This window comes from Macaca fascicularis, chromosome 8, assembly GCF_037993035.2.
Source record: "Macaca fascicularis isolate 582-1 chromosome 8, T2T-MFA8v1.1".
NCBI classification, from domain to species: domain Eukaryota; kingdom Metazoa; phylum Chordata; class Mammalia; order Primates; family Cercopithecidae; genus Macaca; species Macaca fascicularis.
Genome location: NC_088382.1, coordinates 8326749 through 8349053, shown reverse-complemented (window position 1 = coordinate 8349053; position 22305 = coordinate 8326749). Strand labels below are relative to the sequence as shown.

The 22305-nt window shown below is 45.5% G+C and overlaps 2 protein-coding genes across 5 annotated transcripts in view; one reads left to right on the top strand and one right to left on the bottom strand.

Annotated features, from left to right (window-relative positions):
• The window catches only part of DEFB108B (defensin beta 108B), an 875574-nt gene that overhangs the window by 551458 nt on the left and 301811 nt on the right, over positions 1 to 22305 (bottom strand). The gene's annotated exons all lie outside the window — the stretch shown is intronic.
• The window catches only part of LOC135964600 (SH3 domain and tetratricopeptide repeat-containing protein 1-like), a 50797-nt gene that overhangs the window by 9946 nt on the left and 18546 nt on the right, over positions 1 to 22305 (top strand). Inside the window, exon 2 of one of the 4 annotated variants that reach the window (XM_065518752.2) lies at positions 15747 to 15864. The exons of the other annotated variants lie outside the window; for them this stretch is intronic. The gene's annotated coding sequence lies outside the window, so the exon portion shown is untranslated. The remainder of the gene's footprint in view (positions 1 to 15746; positions 15865 to 22305) is intronic. 4 annotated transcript variants of the gene reach the window in all.

The following is a 22305-nucleotide window of genomic DNA, read 5'->3' as shown; positions in this document are numbered from 1 at the left end:
CTAAAATCCTTGTAATTTCCTGAGTGATAGGAACATCATTGGTTATAATATTTGGTCTTAGGTTTCAATACCTGACACAAGAGCTTCTAAGACTTTTGGAATCTCTGGGGTGATAGGAGTGTCTTTTGTATGATAATGAGATGACAGGTGGCTTCGGCCCCTAGACAGGTTCAGGATCAGGGCTGGTTGCCAGAAAGATGGGTCATGAGTAAAGAGTTGGACATATCAGCCCCACCCCTACGGCTGGGAGGGGAGATGAGACAGGCTGGAGATTGAGCTAGTCACGGGTAGCCAATGACTTAATCATGTTGATGTTATGAAAACTCCATAAAACCCTCTAAATACTGGGTTTGGGGAGCTTCTGGTTTGGTGAACTCATTTGGTGCTGGGGAGGTGGCACTTCCAGGGACGGCATGGGAGCCCCAACCTCTCTGCCCCGTGGTGTGCCCTGTGCCTCTCTTGCATTTGGCTGTTCCCATATTCTCTTCTTTGTAATAAACCAATAAGAGTAAGTAAGTGCCAAGCAGTTTGCGTCTGTCACCTCTCTTACTTTTTCAGCAACACTGTGTGGCAGATAATGTCCTCATTTTGCTGGTGACAAAATGAGAGTGATGCATTGAGTAACTTGCTCAAGGTCACATAATAAGTGGGATTCAAGCTCTGACTCCAAAGCTTGTGCTTTTAACCAGCATGCTGCATACGCGGCCTCTTTATTTGTTAGGAGTTTTGGTGTCTCTAGGGCCTGACACCAAGTTGACTGTTGTGGCCTAGAGCTGTTATAACGGAGCTTTTAGCGGCCCTGCTGAGAACAGAGCCAGCACCTCCGGATTGGCAGGGCAGGGGCTGTTCCTGCTGGGAGCTGCAGGTCACTCCCTGTAGCCCTTGGCTGATCTTGCTCATCCACTCCCTCCCTCATTCAGTAGTTCCTGAGTGCGGCCTCTGTGCGGAGGAGAAGGAGGCAGCCTTCCAGCCCAGGTGGGGCCTGCAGGTACACACAGGGAGAGGCAGCTGTGCACTGAGCTGGCTGTAGGCTGGGACAGTGTGGCTCCAGAGGTGGCGATAGAATGCTCTGGGACTGCAGAGGGAACACATGCTTGTGAAAGGGAGGAAGGGGCAGGCACTGCAGAGGAGGTGTACTTGAGTTGGACTTTCAGGGAGGAGTTGGATTTCCTCAGTGGAACCGAGCAGCTGAGGCTTTCTCAGCAGCTGAAGATTACAGCCAACCAGCCTCAAATGTTCAGTTTTTCCTGAATTCCCTTTTTTAGGACAGTGCAGTAAGTTTTCAACAGAGATAAAGCAGTCACCTCCATGTCATTCATGTTCTGCAAATCCTGTGTGTAGTTTTCAATGCTTAGCAGATGGGGGTAGCCTGGGCCATAAGAGAAGAGCCTGTGTGTCCACTTATTTGGACATCAGTCAGGTGTGGCACAGGGCAGTGATCACTGCCTTCCCCTGAGGAACTCAGTTGTACTTTTATGTGGAGAGGACAAAGAAAGCTGTTGTACAGGGGGTAGGAGACATTTCACCTGCAAAGCAAGGCACAAAATACATAGTCTGTGCCCTGCATGAGAGACCTAGCAGAACTGTGTGCTGATTCCCACCCCTGCCTCCCCTCCTGAGAGCGAACCGTCCATTGTACCACGGTGGAAGGCATTTCTGAAGCCTCTGCAATCGGAGTGATCTGTTACTTGCCCATTGAGCGTTAGGGGCAGCAACCAGGTGGTGTGGCTGAAACACAGGCCTTGGCCAGAGCTGGTTGGGCATGTTGGTTCTGCCACTGATTGTGAATTACAAAACCTTGGAGAAGTCATTGTCTTTGTCTGTGCCTGTCATGTAAGATGGGGAACACTGTGGCCATTGCAGAAAAGCAGACAGGTGGAGCGAGTATGAAGTGCTTTAAGTGTGTGTCATACGGTGAATGAAATGGCACTGATTGACATAATTGATAGTAATAACAGGTTTAATTCAGGAATAAAACTGGTAAAGTAGGCCAGGTGCGGTGACTCACGCCTGTAATCCCAGCACTTTGGGAGGCCAAGGCGGGCGGATCATGAGGTCAGGAGTTTGAGACCAGCCTGGCCAATATGGTGAAACCCCATCTTTATTAAAAATACAAAAATTAGCTGGGTGTGGTGGTAGTCCTGGGTGCACCTGTAGTCCCAGCTACTTGAGAAACTGAAGCAGGAGAATCGTTTGAACCCAGGAGGTGGAGGTTACAGTGAGCTGCGATGGCGTCACTGCACTCCAGCCTGGGCTACAGAGTGAAACTCTGTCTCAAAAAAAAAAAAAAAAAAAAAAAAACCTGGTAAAGTATTTTACCCCGCCTAGGTACATGTGGTAGAGCTGAATGAAAGCTTAGAAAAAGATGACTTGAGAACTAGCCCAGCAGAGGAATCAGGCGGGATGTGTTGTTACTGAGTAAGTGAAATTTGCACCTGCTTTCTCCCAGGCCTCGCTGAGTTGTGTACAACAGAGAGGTCAGGTGTTGGGGGCAGTGGACCGGTTGAAGAATGCACTGCTATTATGTGAAGAACATTGGGCTTTGAAAAAGCAGAACTGGATCCACGTTCTTGCCTGGTGACTCTAACTATCATCTAGTTTGTAAAGGGGAATGCAGTTCACTGAAAACTTCTTATGACAGTGGGGAAAGGATTGGGGCGTCTGCATTGGTGTGTGTAATATAGGTCATATGAACGAGCATTTAGGCTGGAGGGAGACTTTTCATCTCTATAACTTTCACAGGAAAATTCCATCATGATTTGAAGATTTTGGAGTCAAAACTCTTTGTTCTGCTATGTGTTTCAGGGCAAATTTATACATACAATTTGCTTAAATAGTTCAGATGATACAAGAATATATGTGTGGGGTAAAAAGCTGAAATTTGCATTTCCCCTTCTCTAGAAGTAACCATTGTAAATAGTTAAGTCTGTATTCCAGCTATTTTGTATATTATAAATACACTGAATATATGAATGTATATATACATATATGTTACAGAAACACATTTTTAGAGATGGAATATTGCTGTGTTGCCCAGGCTAGTCTCAAACTCCTGGGCTCAAGTGACCCTCTTGCCTCAGCCTCCCAAAGTTTTGGAATTACAGGCGTGAGCCACCGCGCCTGGCCTACATGAATTTATTTACTACTTGCTAAGTTACTCTGTTCATTACGTGTCTATTGAAGTCCCCCATGTGCCAAGCATTGCTCTGAATACCTTATATGCACGAATTCACTTAATTTTGAGAGCAGCTCTATTATCGTGGCCCTTTTACAGTGAGGAAACGGAACCACAGAGAGGCTGGGGACGTTGTCTAACATCACACAGCCAGCGCTGTTGGAATTGAGGTTTGAACCCAGACAGCTGGCTTCAGATCTCTTAGCTGTTATCATAGATGGCGCACCCAAACCTTAGGGCCGCCTCCCAAGCCTTGCCTGAGCTCTGCCTGAGCTCTGCGAGAGCCATATATGTGAGGTTTCTTTCCTCTTTAAGAACACAAGTCTTGGAATTGTCCCAGACCCTGGTAGGACCTCTTGACGACCAAAAATCAGGGATTCTTCCAGCCTGCCCCAAGGCCAGATCTCTGATTTAGCTACTTGGAAGGTAGACGTGGAAGAGAGTAATTTTGCCAGAACAAAAAGTCAGGATGGCTGGGCTGACTCGGCCAGATGTGGTGGCTCATGCCTGTAATCCCAGCACTTTGGGAGGCCAAGGCAGGTGGATCACCTGAGGTCGGGAGTTCGAGAGCAGCCTGGCCAACAAGTTGAAACTCCGTCTCTACTAAAAATATAAAAATTAGCTGGGCATGGCGGTGGGCGTCTGTAATCCCAGGTACTTGGGAGGCTGAGGCAGGAGAATTGCTTGAACCCGGAAGGCGGAGGTGACAGTGAGCTAAGATTATGCCACTGCACTCCAGCTTGGGTGACAGACAAAAAAAAAAAAAAAAAGAGGGAAGGGGAATGGCTGGGCTGACTCATCCTAGGGAAGAGGCCCTACAGCAGCCGTAGGACCTTGGCCACTTGGGTGGAAAAGAAGGAAGGAAAAGCTTCACCCATGGCGGTGACCTGGACTGCAGAAACCACACTAAACAGTCCATGTCCTGGAGCCTGGCCACCCCGTTTGCTTCTCTTCTCCTTGGGTAGAGGGTGTGGGGAGCTTTCTACCCTGGAGGCTGAGCAGCGCAGCTTCTAACCAGGGTAGGCATTTGTCTGTCCCTGGGAATGCAGACAGCATTCTCATAAGCAGCCCAAATCCTCCTGAACAGCTTTTTGTAGGGTGGGGCGGAGCGGGGCAGAGGGTCATTTTGACTCATAGGTACATTTTCCGCTTTCGCTGCTGATAACTGTGTTACAGGTTAAAGTTTTGTTTTTGATACTGAAGAGGGCTTAAGAGAGTGAGCTATTATGGCACATCTAAGTCTGCTAAAATAGAACCATGGGGTAGTGTAGGAAAATCTCTTCTAAGTTATGGATCATATATGGTGAACGTTAGAAGCCATGTGTACCTAAGTTGAAAAATCAGAACATGGCTTGTATTTGGGTGACCCCGGTAAGTCTGGATGCCACTGCGCCTTGTGTGAACACAGGATGCTGAGGTGTAGGGATCAACAGGCTTTTTCTGGACATCTTGCGCTTCTCCCTTGGGGTAAAGTGGGGCAGCAGTAGGAGCACACAGCTGTTGGGCCCCTAATATTTGTCAGCTGTTTTACATGTGGGATTCCATTTAATGCAATCTTGGAGGTAAAATTATTTTATTGAAGATGAAGATAGCGGCTTAGAGAAGTTAAGAAAATTGTTCAAGGTCACGTCATTTGTTTGTTTGTTTGTTTGTTTTTGAGACAGAGTTTTGTTCTTCCTGCCCAGGCTGGAGTGCAATGGCGCCATCTCAGCTCACCACAACCTCTGCTTCCCAGGTTCAAGTGATTCTCCTGCCTCAGCCTCCCGAGTAGCTGGGATGACAGGCATGCGCCACCACGCCAGGCTGATTTCATATTTTTAGTAGGGACGGGGTTTTTCCATGTTTGTTAGGCTGGTCTTGAACTCCCAACCTTGGGTGATCCGCCTAACTCAGCCTCCCAAAGTGCTGGGATTACAGGTGTGAGCCACCACACCTGGCCAAGGCCATGTAATTTCTTAAGTAGAAAGATGAAGTACTTGATGAACTCAAAAGCTTGACTTCAAAGCCCTTGATCTTTCCATAACACGTGGTTCCTTCCCCGGTTGGTGGGGAGTGACTTGAAGAACTCAAGGAAGTTGTATTTTGTGGAAAGAAGACCTGAGGGGTGTATGGTCTTTCCAGGCTTGGAATCTGCCATGCTGGGCTTCTGAATTGTATAGCTGGGCCATATAGAGAGAAGCCCCTCATTTAAGACTTATTCTTTGGGGGAAATAAAGGAAGGCCGCCCACATGAGACAGGCAGAGGCGACTTTCTCAGAGCTACTGTGACAGTGGAGTCGGCACCGTCACTTGCGTGTGGCAGAGACTGACATGCCAGTGAGTGGCGGATGAGGAGTGGGGAAGCTTCAGGATGGAAAAGAACGGCTCCCAGTGGAGGCTGTTGTGGGGGCTGGAGGCGGCTGTGCAGAAGTGGGGTGTCCTATGTGATTGGTTAGGGGCGTATATGGCTTTCTCTGAATTATCCTAACTGGAAATAGGGGCCAAAATTAGGGTGGCTGTCAGTTTTGAGTCAAGTCCAGGCCACGTGGGACAGAGTTGTGGTTTAGTTTCTGGGTTGTGGAGAGAGAGCGGTCTGGCTTCCTGTCTGATGTGCTAGCCTCGCTGGCCTCCTGGCTGTTGACTGTAGATAGGGGATTGGTTTCCTGGGTGGGCAGCTACCGGTTGTGGTCTGAGTTCTGTCTTTATACATATGATCAGGCATGGTCTGTTTGTATATTCAGTCCCTCATTTTTCTTGTCAGTAAAAATATCAAATGACAAATTGGATACATTGGGAACTTTTTAGATGTCTGTGTCCCCTGGAGGAAGTTTTCACGTTCACATTTAATCAGAATGAATATAAACAATGGGGCCATTTATCTTGAAGATGTAAAATAGGAAATCTTCAACAATACTACCTCGGCGCCATTGCCTGTCTGTCCATCGTTAGGGAATGTGTTTTTATCCCCCGCTGGCTCATCGTCCACCAGTTTGTGGTTGATCCACTTCTCTATACGTCTTGTCTGTGTGCATCTCATTGTTTGCTAGTGTTAGCTTTCCCCTTCATCAGTGTAGTTTATTTGTGTAGCCTCTGTTGGTAGGAAGTAATTTGTGGAATTTGTGAATGGAAGGGACCTTGGAGGTCTGCTAGGTCAGCCCAGTGATTTTCAAGATAAACGGAAATTCATGGAAATGTTCCAGCTTCTTTGGTGGCAAAACCAGGAATAGAAAGCGGTGTTCTTCGTGCCACAATGTCATTGAAAGACAGCTCAATGTGGGCCTAAAATGCAGAGTAGCTAACTTTCATTTATCTCTGCTTCTGACTCTTGTTATCAGACATTTTAAATTGACCTTAATGTGTTAGCAGAAATATGAAAAGTCTTGACTTGTTTACATATAAGGTACTTCTTCGCCTACTCATTTGGTTGTTTTTTCAACAGGATTGAAAAGACATTGTTATAAACTGAATGTTTATGTCTCCCCCAGATTCTTGTACTGGAGCCCTAACTGCCAGTGTGATGGTATTAGGGGATAGGACCTTTGGGAGGTGATTAGGTTTAGATGAGGTCATGAGCATGGGCCCTGGTCTGACAGGATTAGTGCGGTTAGAAGAAGAGAAACCAGGCCGGGTGTGGTGGCTCACACCTGTAATCCCAGCACTTTGGGAGGCTGAGGTGGGCAGATCACGAGGTCAGGAAATTGAGACCATCCTGAAACCCTGTTTCTACTAAAAATACAAAAATGAGTTGGGTGTGGTGGCACGTGCCTGTAATCCCAGCTACTCGGAAGTCTGAGTCAGGAGAGTTGCTTGAACCAGGGAGTCGGAGGTTGCAGTGAGCTGAGATTGTGCCACTGCACTCCAGCCTGGTGACAGAGTGGAGACTCTGTCTCAAAAAAAAAAAAAAAAAAGAGAAAGCAGAGAGCTCCCACTGCCCTGGTGTGAGGAAACAAGAAGAAAGGTGGCTGTCTGCAAGCCAGGAAGAGGTCATCCTGGGACTAGAGGACTTCTCCTGTAATCAGCTATCTCATAATAAGTGGATTTGATGCTGGTTTCGCTAGGTGAGGAAATTTCCCATTTGGAAGGAAAACTGATACTTGTTTTTGGGTTTTGCTGAGGAGCCACAGGGTTTGGAGCAGGGACTGGAGGTTTGTTGAGACACACGTGAGTGCACTCAAACATCTTCCATGAAACGTGGAAATAAAGACAGTGTTCCAGAGAGGTCCCTGGCTTTGGGATATAAATATTTCTGTAACAGAATGGCGCTGGATGTCTGCTGTATTTTTTTCTCTGCTATTTTGGCAAATTTTATTTGGGTGTGTGTCTCCTGTACAGAAGGTATGACATCCGTTTTTGCCACCAAGTATTTACAGCCGTTGGTGCCTCCTATGTGGGTCACTTTTGTGCCGTGGTTTCTTTGGGGAAATTGTAGGTCTCCTACCCAAAGCACATTGCCCATTTCAAGGTGCTCCTGGTTTCTGAACACCTGTGGCAGTGCCTTCCCTGTAGGTGAAGCCAGCGGAGAAAGTACCCCTCCCCAGGAGGTGGGGACTGGTGATTGCCTGAGTGAGGAGGCTGGGGATGAGCCCTGGACTAGAACATGTGACCGGCTGGTTTTGCTTCCCCTCCTCTCCCTCTTATTTTTCCAGCACCCCCACTTTAAAATAATTTCTTATTAAAAATTAAGCAATTATTTTGGTTTCCTTTACTCGCTATTCCTTGCTAATCGCATGCATAGTGAGCCTGGGAAAGTGGAAAGGAAAGTTGTACTTGGCTTCAGTTGATCCTACCAGCCCCGCATTGAGGGGCTTCCGCCAGGCGGCATCGTGAAGTGGCATTGTGGAGGTTCTCCTTTCAGTCCTCAGCGTTAACCAGCAGAGGCAGGTGGTACTTATTCCTGGTTAATGTTGCGGAAGTTGAGCTCAAAGTGGCTAAGGGAACTTCCCAAAGTCACATAGGAAGTAGCAGAGTAGAAACAAACACAGATTGTCTCTGAATCAGGCAGGTTGTCAGATTCCAAAATGAGCTCTTAATTTTTGGAGGTCAAAAAGCTGAACAGACACAGATATTTCTTTTTAAAAAAATTTTTTTTTGAGCTAGGGTTTTGCTATGCTGCCTAGGCTGGTCTAGGCTCAAGCTGTCCTCCTGCCTTAGCGTTCTGAGTGCTGGGCTTACAGGTTTGTGTCACCGCACCCAACCGAACAGACATTTCTTGAAGGAAGACATACAAATGGCCAAAAAATATGTGAAAAAAATGCTCCGTATCACTTATAATCAGAGAAATGCAAATCAAAAACCGCAGTGAGGTATCCTCTCACCTGTTAGGATGGGTATTATCAAAAAGACAAAAAATAACAAGTGCTGGCGAGGATATGGAGAAAAGGGAGCTCTTACACACTGTAGGGGGGTGTAAACTAGAGCAGCTGGCTGGGCGTGGGGCACACGCTGACATCCCAGCACTTTGGGAGGCCGTGGCGGGCAGATCACCTGATGTCAGGAGTTTGAAACCAGCCTGGCCAACATGGTGAAACCCCGTCTCTACTAAAAACACAAAGATTAGCTGGGAGCGGTGTATCACACCTGTAATTCCAGCACTGTTGGGCGGCTCAGGTGGGCGGGTCACTTGAGGCCAGGAGTTCAAGACCAGCCTGGCCAACGTGGTGAAACCTCATCTCTAGTAAAAAATACAAAAATTTGCCGGGTGCAGTGGCGGGCGCCCATAATCCCAGTTACTCGGGAGGCCGAGGCATGAGAACCACTGGAACCCGGGAGGCGGATGCTACAGTAAGCAAACCAAGATTGCACCACTGTACTCCAGCCTGGGCAACAGTGAGACTCTGTCTCAAAGAGAAAAATGAAAAAGAGTAAGAGTGAGCTAGGACACCCACTATGGCAAAGAGTATGGAGGTTCTTCAGAAAACTGCAAATGAAATTACAGTGTGATCCAGCAGTCCCACAACAGTGTAGATACCCAAAGAAAAGGAAATCAGTGTCGAAGGGGCATCTGCACCTCTGTGTTTCCTGCAGCACTGTTCACCATAGCCAAGATATGGAATCAGCCTCGGTGTCCAACAGCAGATGATGGATAGAGAAAATGTGGTCTTTATACACAGTGGAGTACTGTTCAGCCATAACACAGGATGAAGTCCTGTTATTCTCAGCAACGTGGATGGAACTGGAAGATATTATGAAATAGCCAGGGACAGAAAGTTACACAGCACATGTTCTCTTATGTGGAAGGCAAAAAAGAGTGGATCTCATGGAAGTTGAAAGTAGAGGATCCTAGAGGGTGAGAAGGGTGGGGGAAGAGGGAGATAGGGAGAAATTTGTTAAAGGATACAAAATTATAGCTGGATAGGAATAAGTTCTAGTGTTCTATAACATAGGATGACTATAGTTAACAAGAATATATAGTTTCAGGCTGGGCGCGGTGGCTCATGCCTGTAATCCTAGCACTTTGGGAGGCTGAGGTGGGTGGATCACCTGAGGTCAAGAGTTTGAGATGAGTCTGGCCAATGTGGTGAAACCCTGTCTCTACTAAAAATACAAAAATTAGCCAGGCATAGTGGTGGGTGCCTGTAACACCAGCTACCAGGGAGGCTGAGGCAGGAGAATAGCTTGAACCTGGGAAGCAGATGTTGCAGTGAGCTGAGATCACACCACTGCACTCCAGCCTGGGCAACAGAACAAGACTTTGTCTCAAAAAAAAAAAAAAAAAAAAAAAAAGAATATATAGTTCCAGATAATTGGAGGAAGGGTATTGAACGTTACCAACACAAAGAAATGATAAATGTTTGATATGGTGAATATGCTAATTACACTGATCACATACATTACATGTATTATAACATCACTATGTGTACTCCATACGTATGTACAGTACACAATTATGTGTCAATTAAAAAAGAAAAAGCTGAACTTAGATTGGAATGGCTATGAAGTAGCTAGCTTTTTCGTATTTTTGATATACACCCCAGGTATTTATTTTAAGTAAACTACCCTTGGCTTCAGGAAATATAGAGTATTTGAATTTTAGCCTTGCATTTTGTAATACAGAGAAGTAAAACTGCAGGCTTGCTTTAGATACAGTCACAGGGGTTTGCCGTGATGACTTGCTTATGTAATAAGGGGGAAATACACCTTAATAGGCATACATGGTCATTGTTCTCCCTCGTATACATTTTTAGTTGTTGTCCAGGCATTGTGATACTTATGTAAACAGTATGCGATATCTTAGGTAGGAATCAGAATTTTAAGGTAAGAATACTTAGAGTTACATATTTTTCAAACTTTCAAAGTGGACATTTTACATGTCCATTATATAACTGTAATTAAATTTTTAAAAAGACAATACCTGTCTTTAATATGGGGGATGCTCTAGCATTTTTTTTTTTTTTTATTTGGAGACAGGGTCTCACTTCCTCCCAGGCTGGAATGTAGTGGTGCGATCATGGCTTACTGCAGCCTCAGCCTCATAGGCTCGAGAGATCCTCCCACCACAGCCTCCCAAGTAGCTGGGACCACAGGTGTACAACACCATGCCCAGCTAATGTTTAAAATTTTTTGCAGAGACAGGGCCTCCCTCTGTTGCTCAAACTGGTCTGGAATTCCTGGGTTCAAGTGATTCTCCTGCTTCATCCTCCCAAAGTGTTATGATTACAGTCATGTGCCACTGCCTGTCCCCATATAAGTGGGATGATGACTTTAGCCTAGGAGTTCCACACCAGCCTGGGTAACATGGCTCAAGACCTTGTCTCTACAAAAACTAAAAAAAAAAACTGGTCATGGTGGCACCTGCCTGTGTTCCCAGCTACTCCAGGAGGCTGAAGCAGGAGGATAACTTGAGCCCAGGAGTTGAGGCTGCAGTGAGCTCTGATCTTGTCATTGCATTCCAGCCTGGGTGATAGAGTGAGACCTTGTCTCTTAAAAAAAGTTACTGGCTACCTGATTATTCATAGGAAAAAAACCTGAACTCTGATCTAAACCTCATACCTCATTCAAAAATTAACTCAAAATGGATCATGGACTAAAACATAAAATGCAAAATAAAGATGAAAAGAGGAGCTAGAGACTGGGAGAAACTATTTGCAAACCAGATGTCTGATAAAGGACTCATATCTATAATATATAAAGAACCATCAAAATTCAGCAGTGAAACCAAATCATCTACTTTGAAAATGAATAAAAGACCTGAAGAGACATTTCAGATAAAATATAAACACATGAAAAGATGTTCAACATCATGAGCCATCAGAAAAATGCACACTAAACCACGTCACTATACACCTATCAGAATGCCTAAAATAAAAGTAGTAACAAGACCAGTGCTGGTGAGGATGCAGGGAAACGAGATCACTCACACTTGGCTGGTGGGAATGGAAGATGGTACAGCCATTCTGGAAAACAGCTTGACAGTTTCTTAAAAAACTCAATGTGCAATTGCCATAGGATGCAGCACTCACATTCATGGGCAGTTATCCCAGAGAAATGAAGACTTATGTTCACACAAAAGCCTTTATGTATCTGTTCATAGCAGCATTATTTATAAAGGCTAGAAACTGGAAACAGCCCGGAGACTGCTCAGCAGGTGAATGGTTAAACAAACTGGTGCACCCAGGCCCCAGATACCACTCTGCAGTAGTTAATGACATCCTTGTTCATCAGTCTTTCAAACTAGAAACCACCATCATGCCTACTCCCCTTTTTTCCATCCTGGGTCTGAGTGGACTTCATTTTGCATTTCTTTCCAATGCATTTTCCCTCTGTCCTTTCTGGTTGCGCCTCATGCCTCATTTGCACTGTTGTAAGAGCCACCGAATTGTTTCTCTGCCTCATCATGGAATCCTTTCTACACTTCATGTGCCACATTGCCATTGGAACAATCTTTCCAAAACATGAACAAACTAACTTAAAAGAAATGTCCCAGGTAGTCTTCCAAATAAATATAAGCTTTCTGTTAGAAGTTTGACTTCTTGTCTATAGGGAACCCCAGGACTGTAGAGAGATGGATTTGCTGTCTGCATTTCAAGATCAGGCAGAAATCCCTGGAGGGGCCCATGTGGAATAGTGGCACAAATACTGGTTCTAGAATCAGAAGCCCTCATATCCTGGTTCTAACACTAGCTGGATGTTCTTGGGAAAGTTTTGGTTTCATAACCTCAGAAACTCCATTTCTTAAGAAATGGAGATGAGGAAGCATACTGAAGGGATCACACAAGGCTGCTGGGAGGAGCGGATGAGGGGCTTGGTGAAGATGCTGTGTAATCCGTGAAGCACGTCGTATGTGTGAGAAGTGGAGCTGTGTGGATAGCGGTTCTGGAATCATTGTATGAAAACGAAGGAAAGCACATTCGTAGTTCTGCATGATGATACCACTGGGCACCTGTGTTGTACATGCCTGTAACATGGGTGAGGCCCGGGTCAGTACATCTCACAGTTTGGTTTTCATGCAGTTAGAAAGGCCCGAGAGGACCCTTCCCCGCTCCAGCTGTAGGAAGGAGGTGGCTGTCTCCTGCCTATATTTGGTGGGATTGTCTGTGGCTCCTTAGGGACGGGAATGCAGGGAGTGGGGGAAGAAAGCCGGCCTGACTGCTCGCTAGTCAGCCTTCCCACAGGGAGGAGTGGAGGGGTCATTTCGTGGTAACTTGCCAAGTCTTTCTTAACCCATCTGCTCTTAGAAATGACCAGCATGACAAGTAAAAGACCCGTTAGAGACAGATGGGCTGTGTGTCCCGTGCGTTTATGGCTTTGTGACCTCAGAGCTGCCAGGACTCGATAGCTTTCTGGGGAATGGTGGATCAGCCAAGGGACTGAAAATAGTGAGAGGAAGAAAATTCCCCCTCGCTGCTCTGGTCTGGGAGTGATTACTGAGGAGAGCAGCATGGAGGGCCCAGCCGTGGGGTCCCTCTCAAGCACGCCCTCACCGCAGTGGGAATGCGGGTCTCAACCTCCCTAGGCCTCCGTGATTTTCATCTGTCACATACTCACCTCCAGCAGGGATGTCTATGGTGATGAGATGAGGGAGCATCATAGCACATGTAGCACTTAGTAGGCTTGCGGTGAGTGGACGCTGGCGTCAGTGGAACAGGAGACTGGGCACTGCGTGTGGACTCATTCACGTGCTCGTGGCATGGGTGGACAGAGGAGAGAGGGACGCTCTGCCATTCTCCTTTTGGTCTGTCACCCCCACTGTTTTGAACAGAATCCGTGAGTGTATTCTGTTGCCCCAGTCAACTTGGTAGGCTGATTGCTCAATTTTCTGCTTCCACTTTTGATTTCTTATGAATGGGAAAAGGAATACTTCAGTTACTTTTCTGGTTGATGGCATACATTCCTTGATATCACCTTAATGCTTTTTAATTTCTATGTATTTTGGATGCTGGAGCTTGCCTGACATCTGTGTTTTTATGCCTCACCCTCTCATGTAACTGTTGGCCACACCAGGACCAGAGAGAAGTGACCAGACCAATTGGTGGTAGGGCTAGGACTGGTATTTCCCAGCCTTTTGGCACCCAGCAGGCTCTGTTTTCTGTATTGCACTGCTCTTCCCTATTTCGACCCCTGTTAGGACAGTGGATGTGAAGTGTAGCTGGGCGCTTTTGGGGGTGTGCTAGGAGTGTGACAGATGCCTCAGACTGGATTTTTCCCCTGATTCTGAATTCTCATGGCTCAGAGTCAGTCCCTACGCTACTGACCAGGAAGATACAGGAAGTTGTTTTGTGTGGCAAACTATGCCAGGGCATTTTTTCACCCGGCAATTTATTTGCTTTGGACTGGAATAAATCTCTGATATTGGTTTCTTTGCCAATATTATTAGGGAGTGGAGCCTGACTTGTTAACTTAGCCCGATTTGTAGTGCTTAGAATCTCAGTGAGTGTGTGTTGAACTGAGCGGAAGTGTGAGAGCATCTTGGACAGTGGTTTGTAAACCTAGCTGCATCTGGGGGGCTGTGAAAAAAGCATGCGTGCTTCCTCCAGACCAGTTGAAATAGAATCTGCAGGAATGGAGCCTGCGCAGCTGTAGTGCTGTTAAAAACCCCCAGGTGGTTCTGATATACCGTAAAGGCTGAGATCCACTGATCCACAGTGAATTGGAGTCCTGGATCATAGACATGCCTGATGCTTTCACCAGCTTAGAATGGTTCTTGTGCTTTAGAACTGTGAAAAAAAGTGTTATGCAAACAAATGTGGAAATAGCCTAAATGCCACATCCTGTTACTACCTGCCATGAAGTATATTTACCAGTTATTCACTCTATTCTGATCTCTACCCATTCCATCTTTTCTTCATGGAACAATGATTTGACAGTTGGTTGTGCAGAACTAGAGTAAGTCTAGTTTGATTGGCGGGAAATGATTTTGGGTATGAAGTGCTCTTTAGGCATTTATTGAACTCTTGTTTGTACCACCTCTGTGCTGGACAGTTTATAAATATTCTTTAAACAAGGCCTATGGAGTCAGGCTGCCTGGGTTTTGCTAACTAGCTCTGTCATTTGGGGCAAGTTTTTAAGCTTATATAAACCTGACTTTCATCTATGAAATGGGATGACAAGGGGTCATTATCATCTCACAGGATTGTGCAAATGTGTGTGTAAAGTGCTTAGTTTGGTGCCTAACACATAGTAACTACTCAGTAAAGTTATTATTATACCATCATCATCATATTCAAATGTAAATATTAAGAGCTAATAAATTTGTAAAAGGTAGTATACCCTTACCCCTTGAACCAATGACTACTTTAGTTTTAAGTGGTTGGGTTAATTTATCACTGAAATATTGGCCTCTTGAATACCTTGAATTTCAATTGAACGTAGCCAGAGGATTTCATAATTGGACCGTTGCCTCTGGAAGTTGGAGCTTTCTTTGTTTGGTTTCACTTCGTACACTAAGTATGTGGCTGTGGGCACCTTTCTGGTGACTTCTGGTACTGGGGAATCAAAGCTTCATTCGCTTCTTTGGAGGAGATGATCTTATGCTATATGAAGCACTCAGACTTCGTTAACTGTGTACCATCCAGACAAGACCAGGTGCTTCCCATGGCAGCCTGTCCTTTTCTTAGCTCTCTCAATCTAGCCTGTTCCTTCTATTCCTCTTTATACTAGAACTTCTCTTTGAACAAGGAATGTTGTTTTGTCACTGCTAGGTCCCCAGCAATTAGTAATGCCCAGCACATACTAGGTGCCTCCTGAATGTTAATAGGTGATAATCTAGCAGAACACAAGATAAATCCGCAGGTTGAGATTTAAGCTGTGTGATATGAACGCTGCATTGGGAAACTTATTAAATCAATTTTGTTAATACAAGTTTAACATGTCTTAGTATCTGACTTAGTTCAGGAATCATTTACTGAGTGTCTTCTAGGCCAGACATTGGGGACAGAAAGATAATAATATATGATCCCTGCCTCATGTGCAGGAAGTCTAGTGCGATGGACAGACACGTGCCAATGGCTGCCATGGAATATGGTGAGTATTAAGATAAAGGGGCACCTTGTGAGCCCTTGGAGCACAGAGCAGGGCTTGTGTTCTGGGAACATGGGCTCCATGTGAAAACACAATTTAAATTAATTTTATTTTTTCTTTTTTTTTTTTGAGACAGAGTCTTGCTCTGTGGTCCAGGCTGGAGTACAGTGGTGTGATCTCGACTCACTGCAACGTGCTCCCCCCAGGTTCAAGAGATTCTCGTGCCTCAGCCTCCCAAGTAGATGGGATAACAGGTGTGTGCCACCACGCCTGGCTAATTTTTACATTTTTAGTAGAGATGGAGTTTCACCATGCTGGCCGGGCTGGTCTTGAACTTCTGACATCAGGTGATCCTCCCGCCTCGGCCTTCCAAAGTTCTGGGATTATAGGCATGTATGTGTTCATCCTTTTAAATATCTGTGGGTAGCACTTAACTTTAAATGGGTACTAATTAAACTATTGAATGACTTTAGTGTGGATTGAATGACTTTGCTCGGGCCTCGTTTTTAATTTCCTTCATTAGAGGAAAAAAAAAAATGCAGGTTGACTATCCCTCATCCAAACTGCTTGGAACCAGAAGTGTCTCAGATTTCTTTACATTTTTGGATTTTTGAATATTTGTATTATACTTGCTGGTTGGGCATCCTGAATTCAAAAATCCAGAATCTGAGCTGCTCCAATGAACATTTCGTTGAGCGTCAAGTCGGCACTGAAAAAGTTGTGGATTTCAGAGTTTCTGGTTAGGGAGACTCATCCTATGTGGGTGCTGGGTTGTCGCAGGAGTTCTGGACCAGAGGTTGGGTGACTAGACTTTGGTTTTCACTTTGTTACTAAACAGGCTGTTTTCTTCCATAAGCTCAGCTTTAGATCCCCCGGTTGTCAAAGAAGGAGATGGGCCATCTGATGTTTAAGGCCTCTGTTAGCTCTGACTTGGAGACACCTGGCTTCAGTTCATCTTCCTTAGGAGTGGACAAAGAATATGGGAATGTTGAAATTGTTAGTCAACATGTACAGGGTCGTTGCAGGCTGGTTTTGGGTAAAGGTCATCTTTAGTGAGCCCAGGGAGAAGCACTGGTTTAGCTCTCAGCTGAGAGGGGTAAGCGGTCCTATTAATTTTCCTCTGTGTTAGGGAAAGCATTGTTAAGGGTCACAGCGTTAGTGGAGCTGGCTGGAAAGAGGAGGGGAACTCACTGTTACAGGTTATATTGAATGTCTTTTCAGTCACTAAATGCTTTTTATGATACGTTTTTCAGGATTTCAGTGTTGTATGATTTCCCTGTGTCAAGCACAGGAAACTTAACATCAGCAAAAAAGAATGCTCTTTCTTTCTTTTTTTCTTTGAGATGGAGTTTTGCTCTTGTGGCCCAGGCTGGAGTGCAGTGGTGTGATCTCAGCTCACTGCAACCTCAGCCTCCTCAGTTCAAGTGATTTTCCTGCCTCAGCCTCCCGAGTAGCTGGGATTACAGGTGCCCGCCAGCATGCCCGGCTAATTTTTGTATTTTTAGTACAGACGGGGCTTCGCCATATTGGCCAGGCTGTTCTTGAACTTCTGACCTCAGGTGATCCTCCTGCCTCGGCTTCCCAAATTGCTGGGATTACAGGCATAAGCCGCCACGCCTGGCCTTGAATGTTCTTTCTATGGGAATCTACGAAAGCCAGCTTTTGAGCCTAGTGGCAGAAAATCTCTTCTTCGTTGTTTAGCTGTGCTGGGAGCTTGGAGGGCTTCAAGCCCAGCTGAAAAATCTGTAGTATTTTCTGTCAGTTGGCTCTCTTGGAGAACTTAGTGAGCACTGGGCTGGAGCGATACTGTCAGAGTTCATGAGCTGTTTGAGGCTCTCAAAGCCTAGATACTGGGGTTGCCCAAATACATCGGCTGGACTCACTATTTCTCTGGGGAGTCGGGGGGTGGAAAATGCTGTGGTCTTAACTCTGCTCTTAATTTGACAGTGCTGTTGTTAATGGTAAGAATGATGTCATGCGTTTGTATTTTGCTTCGTAATTCGCAGAGAATTTAAAAATCCATTATCTGATTTTATTCCCTCAGCAGTTCAGTGAAAAAGGCAGAGCAGTTTTCATATCTTCTGTTTTCCCGTGATTCTCTTGTGGCTCGCAGAAGCTAAGAGCCTTCACCAAGGTCATAGGGTGAATGAGTCGCCGAGCTGGGAGTAGAGGCTCAGGCTTCTAGTGACCCTGTTTCTTCCTGGATAGCTCGCTCTGGTGGCGCGCTGCTCAGGTAACTGCGCATGCTCGGTTTGGTGTTTTGTAAATTCCTGCCCCATCTTGGGAGAGGTTCTTGGGAGGCTTCTATTCATTTTGGAGCATTTCGGTATCTTGTCCTCTCTCCCTCCTCCCAGATGCATGGGCATTTCTGCAGGTCCTCAGGCTGGCCTTTGTGTGTGGGGGCGTCTCCTGCCTCCATGTTGCTTGCATGCCCCCTTCTGAAGGTGCTCTTCCCCGCATGGACCCCCTCGTGCCTGCCTCCACACTGCAGGCTGTTCGGTAAATGTTACTGACTCAGCATCGTTGTTTTCTAGAAATGGGATGGGGTATGGATGCCAAGTTCTTTTCTGTGTGAAGGCTTCGATTGTATCATCTTGCCTTCCCCATGTGTGCTCCTTGAGGGTGTCGCTGTGCTGCGGTCATCTGTGTTCCCTAGGGTGCCTCCCTTGGAGTCCGAGCCGTAGCAGACATGCAGTCAGTGCTCATGGCCTAAGTGAGCGGAAGGCCAACAGAGCCATTAAATCTGGAAAATGACAAGTGAGGGAAAGGAATTTTTATTGAAGGCATGTGAAAAAGAAATCTTTTTACAAAAGTTGACCTGTTTCTCAACTGGAGCTGAATTTCAGCTCAGAAAAGCAGCTGTGTGCCCAGAGGGCTTTGGGATTTCAGTTCGTGATAGATGAATTTAATTTGTTGTTGTATGAATGTATTATACTTTTGTGGTTTTATTAGACCTTTCTCCCAAATGGAATCGATTTTTCTATAAAAGTCACACTTCCTTTTTGAGAAGTGTAACACTAATTGTATGGGATGGTCTCCCAAAAGATTACCTGCCTGGAACCAAACACACTGCCTCACATTCACAGCCCCTGGTTTCTGCCTGTGCAGCTGCAGGGCAGAGAGGCACGCTCGAGCTGAAATCAGGACGCATGTCTGCATCTTCTCTTTCTTGACTGCTGTTTGGTCTCTGAGCTGGCCTGCCTTCAACGTCTAGGAGCTTGGTGGGTGTAGACACATTACGGTATGGAGGAGGGATATGGTGTTGCAACAGCCAGGAGACTCGCTGAAGTCTCTGTTCTCCTCCTGCTCACTGCTCTGACTTTGTACAAGTCACATTTGTAGGGCTGTGCACAGTGGCTTACACCTGTAATCCCAGCACTTTGGGAGGCGAACCTGGGAGGATCTCTTGAGCCCAGAGTTTGGAACCAGTCTGGGCAGCATGGTGAAAACCCATCCCTACAAAAAATAAAAATTAAAATATAGTCAAGTGTGGTGGCTCATGCCTGTAATCCCAGCTACTGTGGAGAGGCTGAGGTGCGAGAATCACTTGAGCCTGGGAAGTGGAGGCTGCAGTGAACCATCATCACACCACTGCACTCCAGCCTGGTCAGAGCAAGACCCTGTCTCGAAAAAAACAAAAACAAACAAACAGAAACCCATTTGTAATAGTGGCAGTAGTTAACTTTTGAAAGTTTGGAGAAAAGTTCCTAAATAACCTGTGACCATGGACAACTTACTTAGCCTTTCTGTGCCTCAGTTTCCTCATCTAGGAAAAATAAGAGAATATGGTACTGATCTTACAGGATTTCAATGAGAACTAAACGAGATCAAACTCAGAGCCTGGCACCTCGTGAGTGCTCACTCAATGTTATTATTTCAACATTTTAGAGGAAAAAGAATGCTAATGGGTCATTATGACTAAACATAGTCTATCACTGGCGTTACTCATGGTATTGGAAGGAACTTGAATTCCATATAGATAGTGTGATGGAGAAAGTATTTTGGGCATTGGCAGCATTTATTCAAAGAACAAAGGACGTGTCTGTCCTGTGTGGAGAGCCGTTTCCACTTGTTTCTTTAAATGCTATGGGAAAAGCAGTTGGCCCTCTGCTCTCTGCCGGACAGCTTCAGTCTCCACGTATTGATTTGGCCAATTGTCGCTTGCTGTCATCATGGCAGCAGCAGTTGAAGGGACAGCTTGTCTTTATTTGCATTTTTGGGTGTTTGTGCTATTTATAGACAATTAAGACATGGAAGCCTGTTTATGGCAAGCTGGCAAATTCAGCAAAACGTGGAAAAATCTGTTAGCACAGTTTGCACGTGTGCGGGCACAGAGCAGCCAAATAAATACACACGTTTTCCTGTATTTTAAAACTGTTTGGGGAAAAAAAAAAAAAAGACGTTAAACCGTTGCCCAGATGGCTTATAGAGCTAGAGCTTTTTCCTTGAAGTACATGAGTATGGCTGTCAGACATCTGAAACCCGAAGCCATCCGAAAACATCATTTTGATGCTACCTCCTACCCGCCCTTTTTTTCCATTTGTAAGGGACAAGGATCCAGGAAGGAAAGTATCAGCTTACAAAGGCTTTTGTTACAAAATCTTTCATGTTCTTTCTTTTGGTATCTTATTCTCTGTTTACATTTTATTTTTATTTTTACTTTTTTTGAGACAGCGTCTTGCTCTGTCGCCCAGGCTGGAGTGCAGTGGCAAGATCTCGGCTCACTCCAACCTTTGCCTCCCAGGTTCAAGTGATTCTTGTGCCTCAGCTTCCTGAGTAACTGGGATTACAGGCGTGTGCCACCACGTCCAGCTAATTTTTATGTTTTTAGTAGAGACAGGGTTTCGCCGTGTTGGTCAGGCTGATCTTGAACTCCTGAACTCAGGTGATCCACCTGCCTCAGTCTCCCAAAGAGCTGAGATTACAGGTGTGAGCCACCGCGCCCGGCCGCTGTTTCCATTTTGTAACGCTAGCATCACCCCAGTGTAGGGTGGCTAGGGGTATTGTTCTTTCCTGTTTCCTGGTATATTTTCCTCTTCAGCATTGATCACTCTTTTTGGTTGTCTTTCTCTACCTACAAAAATATATGTTCGCTGGTATATCACCAGTGCCTGGCACGTAGATAGTCAGTCAATATTTGTTGAATGAATGAATGAATGGGCTGAAAGAACCTTCTTCTTTCTTCTGTCACTTCACACCAAATGCTTTTGGAAAATGCTATGTGAACGGGGATCGTAAGCAGGAGAGGTTACACACGTTGCTGTGGGATAGCCCATCATCCTCAGATACTTGTCTGGAAGGAGGTGGAGTCCTTGAGTAGAAATGATACAAGATAACTTCTTCAGGAAATCAGCCAAGTGTCACAGCTTTTCACATAAGTGTGTGATGTTTGTGTATGTGTGTATGAAGAGCTGTCGTGGCCTAGAATCACGGGCCTTTAGATCCCTTGTACAGATAGAAAAGTAAAGGTCGAGGCCCAGGAGTGCTGCAGGCCACTGAGGTAGAGTCCCTGTCTGCCCTTCTCAGTGCCCGGTCACTTCTCACTGCACTCCCCTCTTTACTGCTAAAGCCACCTCCCTGACTCTGAATGTGTAACCACGAGGGAGAAAATGTACTCCAGGCTCACAGTTTGTGGAGAAAAAGCCCAGCAGCTGAAAATCATGTTCACAAAGTTTGTACCTAGAGAAAGTGGCCATTTCTATCATGTCTTTACATTTCCCTGTTTCTCATACATTTTATGAACAAGACAGTAGAAGGAGATTTCGGAACAGCAACTTTAGAACAAGGGAGAGAAGATCAAACCTAGAGCATTCCAGTTTCTGTTTTCTTCTCAGTTTAGGGCTGAGGCACTTTAGCTTCCTGTCTAAGGGACCACTCAAATCTGATTAGAAGCCATTGTGGGCTGGTAATTATCCGTAATTTTAGGAAGACAGATGCGGCACCAACTCTGTTCTCTAATATCAGGCTTATTAATTTTAAATTTGCATGGCAGGAGAAGCAGATGGCGAGGTGGGATAAGCGTTCAGATGCTTGGTCATTGATAGCTTTTTACTTCCAGGTATCACATGGGGATTTGGGACCCAGGAGGCCTGCTGAGAACCGATGATTATCTGTCCCCTAACCAGCTGGGTTCTTTTTCATCCTGAGCTCAGAAAGATTGCTCCTACTGCAGCCAGGGAAGACAGGTTGTTGACTGGTTAGAAATCATGGCAGGTTATTTTCTCCACCCGCGGTTCGCAGTTGGAAAGCAGAGCTATCAAAATTTGTCTTCTCTATTGTATTTCAAATCTGGGTGTTTAAAAAATTGTGTAAGCAAATTAAGCATTTCTTTAATGGTAGTTATGTGTGTTCTTGATGCGAATGAGAGGTGCATTCCCTTGTGAAATCCCTGGGACTTTGTAGGAGGATGTGAGCCTTAGAACAGAAGTTGGTTTTCTAGATGATCATGTAGACATGATGCTGAGCACCAGACAAAGATGTTGATTGAAGTGATTTAAAAAAAATTTTCTGAGTTCAGATTTTACACCAATATTTAGAAAATCAGCAAAAGAACTTGGAGGAATGTTCTCAGGCATCCAGTTCAGCCTCCTGCGCACATTGTCATAAAATCCGAGTGTGTGTACAGGGAGGTGCATTTCTTTCTGTTCTCATCACAGATCCTTCCCTGGCTCTGCACCTGCCTGTCATGCGCGTCC